Source organism: Euprymna scolopes, chromosome 21, assembly GCF_053919585.1.
Source record: "Euprymna scolopes isolate OS-2025 chromosome 21, ASM5391958v1, whole genome shotgun sequence".
Lineage (NCBI taxonomy): Eukaryota > Metazoa > Mollusca > Cephalopoda > Sepiida > Sepiolidae > Euprymna > Euprymna scolopes.
This window is the reverse complement of record NC_136502.1, coordinates 40,736,845-40,748,727: the sequence shown is the minus strand read 5'-3', so window position 1 is coordinate 40,748,727 and position 11,883 is coordinate 40,736,845. Positions and strand designations below refer to the sequence as shown.

General features: G+C 30.6%; 1 protein-coding gene across 1 annotated transcript in view; it reads left to right on the top strand.

Moving 5' to 3' along the window:
- The first annotated feature begins 6,977 nt into the window (after positions 1–6,977).
- Positions 6,978–11,883, top strand: part of LOC145242152 (sideroflexin-1-like) — an 86,928-nt gene continuing 82,022 nt past the window's right edge. Inside the window, exon 1 of the mRNA XM_080105130.1 lies at positions 6,978–7,289. The gene's annotated coding sequence lies outside the window, so the exon portion shown is untranslated. The remainder of the gene's footprint in view (positions 7,290–11,883) is intronic.

The window sequence follows — 11,883 nt, the reverse complement described above, 5'->3', positions numbered from 1 at the left end:
TTCAATTTGGACAAGTGGAGCTGTTTCCCCTACCACCAACATCTTGAAAAAAAAAAAAAAAAAAGCGTTCGGCACTAAATGCTACCCCGCAGTCAAAAGTTTACCTCATTAAGTCATTAAAACGTGCATCAGCTAATTTAAGTAATTAAATAAATTCAAACGTGTTTCTGTTAGCATCTCGTGGTGGCCCAATGGTTAATGTTGCACTCTTTTTTTTTCACACTTTAATTTACAACTTTGCCTGAATGATCCTCATACTTACCTACCAAAACATTTTTTTTTATTTTACCCCCCCCCCCCGGAGTTTTGATTTACCCAAAACCACACACACTTCCAAATACCAGGGCAACGCCGGGTACACTTCATTAGTCTTCGATAAATATAAAAGCGAAAATGTATGTATGTATGTGTGTTCACTTTTTCTGTATGTCTAGTACAAAAGGCTTTTTTCAGAGAAGCGGTCAGTTGGTTCACAACTTCTTAAAACTTTTTATATCACATAAATCATAATATCTCCGAGTTAACAATGGAGCTCGCCTTACTATTTAATTTGCTTGACTTCGGAAAGATAAATATTCAACATTTGTCGCTCGCCGCATGTGGATTAGGCTTTTTTCTATAATAAAAGCGACACTAATTCTGGCGGTATTTTTCCAGTCTCAATCGCCGGAAATGTCCGAAAGCAATCAGCTTTGATCAATGTGGAAATATTATTTCCTTATATCAGAAGACAATTGCTATTCAATTTGGACAAATGGAGCTGTTTCCCCCTACCCCCAACGTCTTGGGGAAAAAAAAAAAAAAAAAAGAAGCATTCCCGCACTAAATGAAATGCTACCCCGCAGTCAAAAGTTGACCTCATTAAGTCATTATTAAATAAATTCTTTTTTTGTCACACTTTAATTTACAACTTTGCCTCAAGGGTTCGGGTTCGATCCTCATACTTACCTACCAAAACATTTTTTTTACCCCCCCCCCCCCCGGAGTTTTGATTTACCCAAAACCACACACACCTCCAAACACCCGGGCAATGCCGGGTACTCCTCGCTAGTAAAAACATAAATAAAAGATGTTTTAAATACTTGATGTTTACGTGGTTAAAATACTTAATTGGATCAAAATACTCAATCTTAATTAGTTGCCCACATTGGACTTCAACCAATCAAAAGGAATCACCCTTTGGAGCCAAGCACTTGTGCACATTATCTATAAAAGTGACTACCCACACACTGTCTCCAAAGAGATGCAGTGAAATCCTAATTTGCTATATGAATTCATGTCAGTCCTGACACTACTGCACAAAGCTTGGCAGACAAATGAACTTGAGCCATAGCCCTGACTACCAGCATCTCAGCAAGCAACACAAGTCAAACTCATGGATTTTTAAATAAATCAAGAGTTTTTCAGTCCAACAAATTTACTCACAAGTCTAACATGTCTTCCGTCAAGATCATTGAACTCGACTTAAACTTTTTCTTCTTAATGTTTTACTTTTGGTTGTTCAACAAGACGTTAATAAAGTTGATATATAGACAAATTTTGTCATTATTTTACAACTTCGCCTTATTTCACTACACGATTTCAGACCAAGACTGGATTAGTATTAGTACAGCTTTTGAACCAGATAAAACTGAGTTTTTGTCCAGCATCTTTTAACCGTTTACGTAGATAGCCAGAAGATGTCAAGGTGCTTAGCCAATTAGAAATCTCCAGAAGCAAACTTTGAGTCTTCGGATATATATGACTCCTCAGAGAAGGAGGCTTGTACAGCTTTTGAACAGGATAAAAAGCAAACTGTTTTTTGTTTTGTTATGTAATCGTTAACCTAAACCAACCATAATCTAATTTTAGCAGAATTTAATCAGTTAAAAATAGAAAAACAAGAAAAAAAATTAATTCATTGTTTCATTGATTATATTCTTTACAATTTTTAGTTTATTCATTAAAAAAATTATGTACCGAAAAAAAAAAAAACTTCCCTGTGAAGAAAAATCATTTAATTGATTTTTTTATTAATAAATAAATAAACAAATATTTTTTCATAAAATAGACATATGGTGCATCTTTTTTTTCATTATTTATTTATTATTACTATTATTATAATGATTATTATTCATATAATTTCTTCTTGTTGCTGTTATTATTATTATTATTATTATTATTATTTATTTTATTTATTTAGTTAAAAATCCGTCTTGCTTTGATTTTGATCTGGTCTTTTTCCAGTTGTTGACGTATTTCTGCATCAGCAATATTTTGTTGTCGCTTTTGAGTTGCTTCTCCACAGGGTTTGGTTTTTAATGTTGGGAAAATCCCAGTTTCCCAAAAGGGGGCATTCTGAATTGGGAATAAAAATTAAAATTGTCTCGGTCAAGAAGGATTTCTTTTCACACTGAGGACAGAATAGAGAGCGTTTTTATTTTGCAATAGCTTCCTTTCTGTGGAACACGTTACCACAGGATGCTTCTCAGCAGATTAGAATAAGCTCATCTTCAAATCCAATGTCACAAGTAATCAAATTCAGTTAATTCTATTAATCATTTTGATGCTTATCCAGTTTTATGCCAATATTTAAAAAATATATAAGTGTACATAAATGTTATGCACGTACCTGTAAAATAAAATAAAAAAAAATGGTTGTGCATTAAACCTCACACAAATTCATACAGTATTTTTTTATAAAATAAAATCGAATTTGATTGGTAAACAATTTCTAGCCGGTATTATAAATAAAGCCTTGCTTGAATGAAAGTTTGAATCATCTCCCTTGATCATTGACTTTCATGTAAAGTGAAAATGACGGATGAGACATTTCACCATTAAAATATTTTTGTTTGTGTTTAAAAAAAATATTTGATGAATTTGTGTAATTTTAAAAAAATCGTTTTAAAACTTAGTACATAATAAAAAGTTTGTGCCATTTTCTTTGTTTTCTATTTTTTAAGGTACTTATGCAGAGAAGGTACTTTGCTAAGATAATAACATTATTATTTAGAAACTCATTCTTAAGATAGGGAGAAAGGATGTTTTGTAACTGTTCTGTTCTTTCATTTAACAATTTAATAAGCAAAAGATACCGTAAAAATTGAATTTAACTTGAAAATACTATTAAATAAAAAATAGCGCAGTATCTTCTCTGCATAAATACCATTTTTAATATTAGGACAAAACTGGATTAGCACCATAATTTTTAATACTCCCATAATATTCTTCATCCTTTATGAGAATCTTATTTTTTTAACCCTTCAGTTATTAAGCAGTGTTAATGGGGTGGGGAGGTCTGCTCACCTGTCCATATGACTCATCTGTGATCATCATCATCATCATCATCATCATCATCGCCTCTGCAAAACTCTACCAAATTCTTCCACCAATTTTGGGTCTAAACACTTGAAATTTTAGATATAGGTTACCTGGAAATGAGTCAAACTTTTATATATATATATATATATATATATATATATATATATATATATATGCACATAAAGTAATGAACAGTACATAGGGCCCAAGCCAAGCTGGGCTGAACTGCTAGTAAATAAATAAATAGAAGCCATGTGCTGGGTATATACAAATAAACTTAGATAAAAAAAAACCTGAATAATCTCGTCACCAGAAAATCTATTAAAAACATGAAACAAAGGAAAGTTACCTATTTTGTCTCACATATTTAGACGTCTGGGTGATTGACCACCCAGGGTTGGATGACAACTAGGGATAATGATTAATGTAGACATCAAAAGTTTATTTTGAATAACCATAAACAGAGATTAACTGACGGTCCTAGAACAAGGGCTGATTATCAGTAGACAAAGACCTTACGAAAAAAGAAAGAAAAAAAAAAATATTGACTTAGAAATGTACTTGTTTGGGGAGGAGGGATGAAGAGAGGCAGAGAGAGTTTAAGGGAGAGAAAGGAAGAAAATAGATTCAAAAGAAGAAAGAAACGAGAAAAGAAAGACAATAGAAGGAAAGGGGTAATCTCCAAATGATAGAGGAGGAAATGCTAATCTCAAAGAGAGATGGTCAGAATTAGAGCTCTACAAAAAACCCATTGTGTTTGGAAATAAAGAAGATTTGCTTGCTGGGCATCGAAGAGTTCGCACCTCTGCTTTGGGCTGTTGCCCAAGGCCAGATAACTTCCCCAATAGAGCTAAATTGAAAAGCTCTTCCTTCTCTGACTGAGAAGCTGTGAACGAACCTAAGTTGAAAACATCCTACATCATGAAACCATTAAGAACCCAATCAATTAACTTTCCTTTGCAAAAAAATGTACCCTGAAATATCTTTCTCATTAATAAAAAATGATCTCTGAATTATTATTGAATTGCTTTTGATTTGAAAACCCAGTTATTTACAGCGCCGATACCACAACTAGCCAATCAACAGAGCACCTACGAGAAGAACTCAAACCACGGCATTTGACAACAAGCGGCCAGCCAGTGTGCTAAAGGTATTGCCACATGGACTGAGAGTTATGCACATTTTGTGCACTCGGAGCACCAGAATGGTAGTTCCAGTGATAAGTAAGTGTCTAGTTACATTTTAAGGGGTCCAGCACTAGATGAAGTTAGGAGTGTTGCCACAGGGACTTAGGGTTAGTGCACAGTTTCTTGCCGTGTGTACGACCAGGCCCTGGTGGTTACAGTTGCTACTGTCATGGTGGTGTGCATTAATTAATTTACTTTCTGAGTCTAGTTTTTATTTGTTCCTCTTTTTTATTTTTCCTTTGTATTTTTTTTTCTCTTTTTTCTTTCATTTTTGATGACGAATATAAAATAGTCTTACCTAACAACTAACAAGTATTCCGTCTTACTTATCGACATCTATCTTCTAGTGGCTATTAGCCTTTATATATAGTAAAAATAATAATTAAAAAAAAAAAAAAAGCGGTTAAAATAAAGTTCCGTCCTTCTGTGTTTACATTCTTCGTCAGCAGATATTTGTTGAAATCCCCGGAAAATCACTTCTGAGTAATGTTTTTGTTTACGAGGTTTAGGATATGCAAACGGACACGGCTGTTTTTTTATTTAATTTTTTTTTTTTTAATTTATTTATTTATTTACTCAGAATGACGGAATATTTTAAAACTGGTAAACATTAGCCAGAAGTGACCCCCCTCCCCCCAAGCCATTTATCGCGAAGCAGTAAGCACAAATATCAGTGGACGAAGAATATGAACACAAACAGAACTTGATTTTAACCAAAAAAATGCTCCTACATTTTGATCCTAACTTGGACGAATGTTTTTTTTGTTTGTTTTTTTTTTATATATATATTTTGTTGTTTTTTTTTTTGCACTTGTTTAGTTTAATCAAAACATAAAAAAAATAAAGAAAATATTAAATATATATATATATATATATATATATATATATATATATATATATATATATATATATATATATATATATATATATATATATATGATTAGTTTTTTTGGAAAAAGAATTCCAGCAGAGTGCTCAATTAAAAGGAAAATCCAAATTTTAAGAGCGTACTTATATTTTGTGTACAGAAAGTTGTTAGTTGAGACAGGTCATTGGTACCGTCGGTTTCAAGCCCGATAATAAGGCCCGTTTAAGGTATCCTTAACAAGCTCTCTTCAGCCAATATTCGTCTCGACGGTACCAATGACCTGTCTCAACTAACAACTTTCTGTACACAATATATATATATATATATATATATATATATATATATATATATATATATATATATATATATATATATCCATATATATGTTTCATATAAAAAAATCAATTAATTTGATCACGTAGTTTTTTTGTTTTTTTTTATAGAGGAAAATCGGTACTTGTACAGTTTAGTCAAGACATTAAAAAAATGAAAATATCCCCCCCCCCAAAAAAAAAGGTTATATTGTACGTATCCGTTTTGAACTGAAGATCTCCGCCAAAAAAATTTCATTTAATTTGATCAAGTAGTTTTATCTTTTTTTATTTACAACGGAAAAACACGTTCTTATGAGAGCGCATTGGTTGCCGCATTTGAAGTCAGCCATTGTGAAATTTGCTGAACACGCCACTGGGAGATAACTCCACGTAAAGCGCCAATACTCCCTCCCCATCTTTAATTCTAGCTTTTCTTTCTAAAAATCGAACCTTTTGCTCGGTATCGTACCAAATTGTTTTTCCGCTGCAAAAAAAAAAAAAAAAAAAAAATACTTGATGAAATTAAGTGAAATTTTTTGTTCGGAGAACTCCGTTCCATAACGGATATGTGCAGTATAACCTTTTTTTTTCTTTTTTTTTTTTTTTTTCGATATTTTCATTTTTTAATGTCTTAACTAAAATGTACAAGTATCGGAGAATCAAATTTTAATGAGCTCGATCGTACCGGCGCGGCCGCGTTCATCTGCATATATCGCGGGCGAGAAGGGGGCGCCAAGGGAAATAACTCCAATCATCGCTTATAAAGTTTGTCAAAATTTGACGAGATTATTTTGAAACATGGACAGCAAAAATATATAGATAAATATTTTAGCTCTTTTTTTTTTTTTTTTCACTTATTTTACAGTTTCTCTGTTCTTTTTTAATGCCTTTTTCATTTTGTCCTTTATTAATCAATTTTTCGCTTAAAGGCACCCCTTCCTCGTCCGTGAAATAAGCAAGGTGGTCGCGACACGACGAGCTATCTCATTATAATTTGATTTTCCTCTGTAAAAAAACAAAAACAAAAAAAAACCTATTTGATCAAATTAAGTCATTTTTTTTGTATGAAAACTTTATTTCATAAAATGTACATACAATATCATTTTTTTTCTTTAATATTTTTATTTTTTAATGTCTTGAATCAACTAAAATAGTTTTTTTTAAACTGATTGCTGAAAGTAAAGGGTATTTATTTATATAAAAAATACAGAAAATGTGCCACTACTCCGAATAGGGGGACATGAGAAAGACTTATAGTATCTAACTTTATTTATCTAGCCGCATCCCCCTCCCCCCAAATCAGTCACACACATACAACCATATTACAAGTAAAAAGATAGAAGTTAATGCTGTTTCCTTGTATAAGTTTGTATCCGACTTGTACTATACTCAAACCCTCGCGAGAGAGGTATGTCCTGTCTTAACCAATGGCGAGCATTCTTTTTTGTCAATTGGTACGTAGCGTGTTCGTTTAATTGTAGAATCCTTGAGTGAATTTTCCTTAGTCAACAAACTAAAAGTTTCTCCTTGTAGAGCCAAAGCGTTTAGAAAAGAAAGAAACTGTGGCTGAAGACGTTTTAACAAGGAGAAAAACATAGGAAAATAACACGTGAGAAGGTCAGTCGCTCCATTTTGGTTTTTGTAACATTGAAAAAGCGAAAAAACACATTAACAATGTGTTTTTTCGCTTTTTTGTTTTCTAATTTGTTGTTTCATGTATCCGATTACGTCCACGTTTTCTTGTTTGCAGTTGTTCCACTAATTTTTTTTTTTTAAATATTTAATGTCACTTTGTTGAGACCTAATTTTATTTTTTAACGGATTAATATTTTAAAAACATCGGTCTGTCGCCTTTCTTTCTACTCTACAAGCAGCAAATATTGTTTATCTTGAACTTTTCAACTTTAAAGGGAGCTGCCATTGAAAAAGTATTATCTTAAACAGAAGACGGTAAATTTTTACTTACTTTCCACCCTAATCACCTTTAAAATGACGAATTTTACAGGTTTTTGGGTATGCTGAAAACGAATATCGCATTTAAATTTTCAGCAAGCAAGTAGTTTTTTTTTTAATATTAGGCAATGCAATTCCTTTATGTTATGCCAGTAAGTAAAAATTTACCCAAAATAGTTGGTACTTACTTGTTAAGACAAAGTTGACAGATCGATTTTTTAAATGTTTTTTAAGCAAAAACAACAGTACTTACTTGTCATATCGAAAATAGTAGTATATTAAAAAATTACGAAATTTCATCGAGTAAAAAATTATGTATAGTATATATAGTATATAAGTAATTTTTACGGAAAATTGGGGAAAATGGCATTTTCCCTAGATGTGAACACCTTGAAGACTGCGAATACAGGGGGCATACTTATCTCCCTTTTTCTCACTTTAATGGCTGACGTTTTGTTTTAACCGATAGCGATATACTTTTTTTACTTGGTGAATTGTCGTAATTTTAATTATTTAAAAAAATCTATTTTTATATAAAACACATCATTAGACCCAAAGGCTGAAATAAAACCAGAAAAAAGTTCATTTTTATTGTTTTGTTTCACGACATTCGATGCCCCTGTATTGCTTTTAAAATTTGACCTTTCTAAGGTTTGACAGATTAGCCTTTTTAAGGCCAAATTTTGGCCTTTTTTACGCTCTTTCACCACAAAAAATATATGGCAGCTCAAAACGTGGTTCATGAAAGAGCGTAAAAAAAATGTATTATTCTAATGGTTTTCACTGGTAGCCATGTTTGTTTTTTTTCCGCATGCGAAAACCAACGTGGCCACTATTAGAAAATAGTATCATAAAAACTACTTGTCAGTGATAATTTTAAATGTGATATTCGTTCAAAATAGACCTGATTACACCTAAAAATCAACTTTTTAAAGGTAAACCTTTAGTTTGGTACTCTAGCAAATATTGACTAATTTAAGATTAGTTCCCCGATGTTGACAAAGGTTTTATCCGGGATTGTCAACTACAAAATAAAATTAGTTTTTTTTTTTTTTTTTTTTTTTTTTTTTTTTTGGTGCTTCTACAATTTATCGCCGAAACTGGAAACGCCATTTTATTTCGCGCACCTGTTGTTGAAATCCAAGGAAGAGACATCAGTATTTTAAACTATGACCGAAGTTAGAAATAAATAAAAAAAATTAAACTAGATATTAATTACTTCCGGAAAGAACTATGAAAAAAGTAAATAAAGTGAAAGAGAACATCTCTGTAATTGTTTAATTGGAAATGTTTCGATTTAATTAATGAAAATGGCAAATATTTTTTTCATAAAACTTATATATATATTTTTTATTATTAAAAACAGAAAATGAAATGACATATTCATAAATTGTCTAAACTGGGCAAGCGTCATTTGAAAACCAAAACATTTACTGTATAAAAATTTATCAAAATATAATTGTAAAAACATTTATTGAAAAGTTTGTGTAAGAAAATATAATTTTAATAAAACGATTTTGTAATGAAAGCAACATTAGATTTTTATGAAATAGTTTTTTTGGTTTTTTTTGTTTTCGAACAAATAAATAATTTTAATGAAACATTTTTTTTTAATTAAAGCAACTTTGAACGATCAACAACAAATTAATTTAAATGAACCGATAAATCATTATCTAGTTTAATTTTTTTTTATTTATTTCATGCTTTGCTTCGGTCATAGCTTAAAATACTGATTTCACCCTTGGATTTCAACGACAGGTGCGCGAAATAAAATGGCATCTCAAGTTTCGACGATAAAGTGTAGAAGTGCTGCTTTTTTTTCTTTCTCAAATTTTCCTTTAAAAAATAAATAAGCAAACGAACAAAAATTTGGGTTATTCATTTTTCTGTTCGTTTGGTTATTTTAAAAAATACAATTTGAGAAAGAAAAAAAAAACCTCGTCCCCTTTTGCAGGTGATAGTTCCGGACAAAACCTTTGTCAACATCGGGGAACTTGAATTTTACCAAAAAAACTAGTAACGAATTTTCTTTGAAAAAGAGGCTGCAGGGAAGGAAAAAAAAGGACATCCTCCACTAGATATCGAAGTCGGTTTTGTATTCTGTCAAGGCAGAAATAGCTGCTGAGGCTCATAGCCTATGAACCGCACATTTCTACAGTACTGCAGGTTTTGGAGTCTTAATTTATTGTTCCAAGGTAGATAATTCTATTTTACTAAGAAAAATGACTTTGTTCGAACCTGCAACAAAGTTTTATAACATTAAAAAGAAAAAAAATGGTGTTTACGCAGTTTAGCAAATATATATTAAAAAAAAAAAAAAAAAAAAAAAAAAACAAAGATAAAGGAAAATCTATATGATGTAGGTGCCCGTCATGGAATGAAGTTCTCATAAAAAAAAGCAAAAAGCTTAATTTGATCAAGTGGGGTTTTTTTTTACAGAGGAAAATTAAATTTTAGTGAGACTCATTGTGATGCAGGCATCTTGGCAATTTCAGCTACGAAGAAAGGGGGAGCAGGGGAGATAACTCCATCTAATTCTTGAAGTTTGTCAAAACGCACATGAAGTTCTTATAATTTTATTAATAAATTTTAAAAGAAAAAAATACCTTAAAATTATTCAAAATTAAAAATAATCTCGTCAAATTTTGTCAAACATCAAAAATTAGAGTATGATATTTCGAAAAAATTTTTAATTTTATCAAAAATTATAGAAAAAGTATTAATATAATAAAATTCAGGGTTGAAATTATTTTTTTGGAAAAACAAAAGTTGTTCAGAAATAATGAATTTTGATAGATTTTAATTAGTTAAAATAAGCCAAAAAAAAAAAAAAAAAAACCGAACTGGAGTTTTCTAGGTTTATTGGCCGTCCCTAGTTTTATGTAGAGCAATTAATTTACCCATCTGAAATCAGTATGATTCGGTTCAGGTTCTCTAGAAGTAATGGAATCTTTTTTTTTTTCTTCTTCTTCCACTATCTAAACAAACCAGTTAAATTCAGGGTATGTTAAATGAAATATTACCAACTTTGGATATTGTTCAGGATGTATTTACAATCACCTCTTTTGCCTGATGAAAATTTTTTAAAATTAATAATATAGGACTCTATTCTGAACAATTGTTTCATTTTTTGGGTCAGCTAACACTACACAAATGAAATACAATTCTTTTCCTTTTTAATGTTTGCAGTCATTAAACAAAATGTTAAAATATAAAATATCAGGGCACTTCTATATTAACGATAAAAGTTGATTTTCAAGTGAAACAAATTGGTACCTACGTAATTGTCAAATCTCAAATAGTAATATATCCAAAAATTACGAAAAACGATGTGATAGAAAAATTATTATTGTGAAATCATTGTACGCTTACTAAAATATGTTGACAGGGGAGATAATTAAATTTTGTTGCTTACGTTACGTGATTAACATAATTAAAAATGTCAGACAAATTTTATTTCCTAACTAAACTTTATCAAAAACTGTTTTTCATTAATAATTATTTTTCTGACACATTGTTTTCCATAATTTTTGGATATGTTACTTTTTGCGACATGACAATTACATAGATGCCATTTGTTTTAGTTGAAATTCAATATTTTTTGTTATTATAATATAGAATCACTAATATGAGTTTAAGTTTTAGTTTTGCTAACCGTAAGCATTTTTTTTTTAAACTTGATGGTTGAATTACGTCACTTTTTGCACATGGCAAGGAACTTGAATAATATCTAACACGACAGCGTTTCTTACTAAACGATAAACATCTGTAATATCATCTTTTTTTTTTTTTTTTTTTTTTTAGTTTTCAGACAAAAAATTAATTAGAACTTCAGTTTGTTTTACTATTGTAAAATGACTTGGGTTTTGGTTTGTTTCTTTCTATTAAAAATAAAGACAATTTATACTAAGCGTTTTGACCTCATATCGTATGCCAGTGTGTGCGTGTGTTTCTCGCTTCTACGAGACTCTCACATTATTTTGTTTGTTTATTTATTGAAACAATAAAAGTAAATTTGTAGATTAACATTCGTAACTACCCCCCCATGATATTCTAATTTTTTACACCATGAAAATCTTTGCAAAAAACAAACAAACAAGAAACAATTGTTTAAGAATAAATTTAACGTACCCCACTATTTCCAGGCCCTTCCAAAGTTTTAGGGATGTTAATTATTTTTTGTTTTATCATTAACTATAAGTCCGTCTGGCAAGGTTGTAAAAATACACATAATTGCCTAAAAATAAAGTAGAACCCC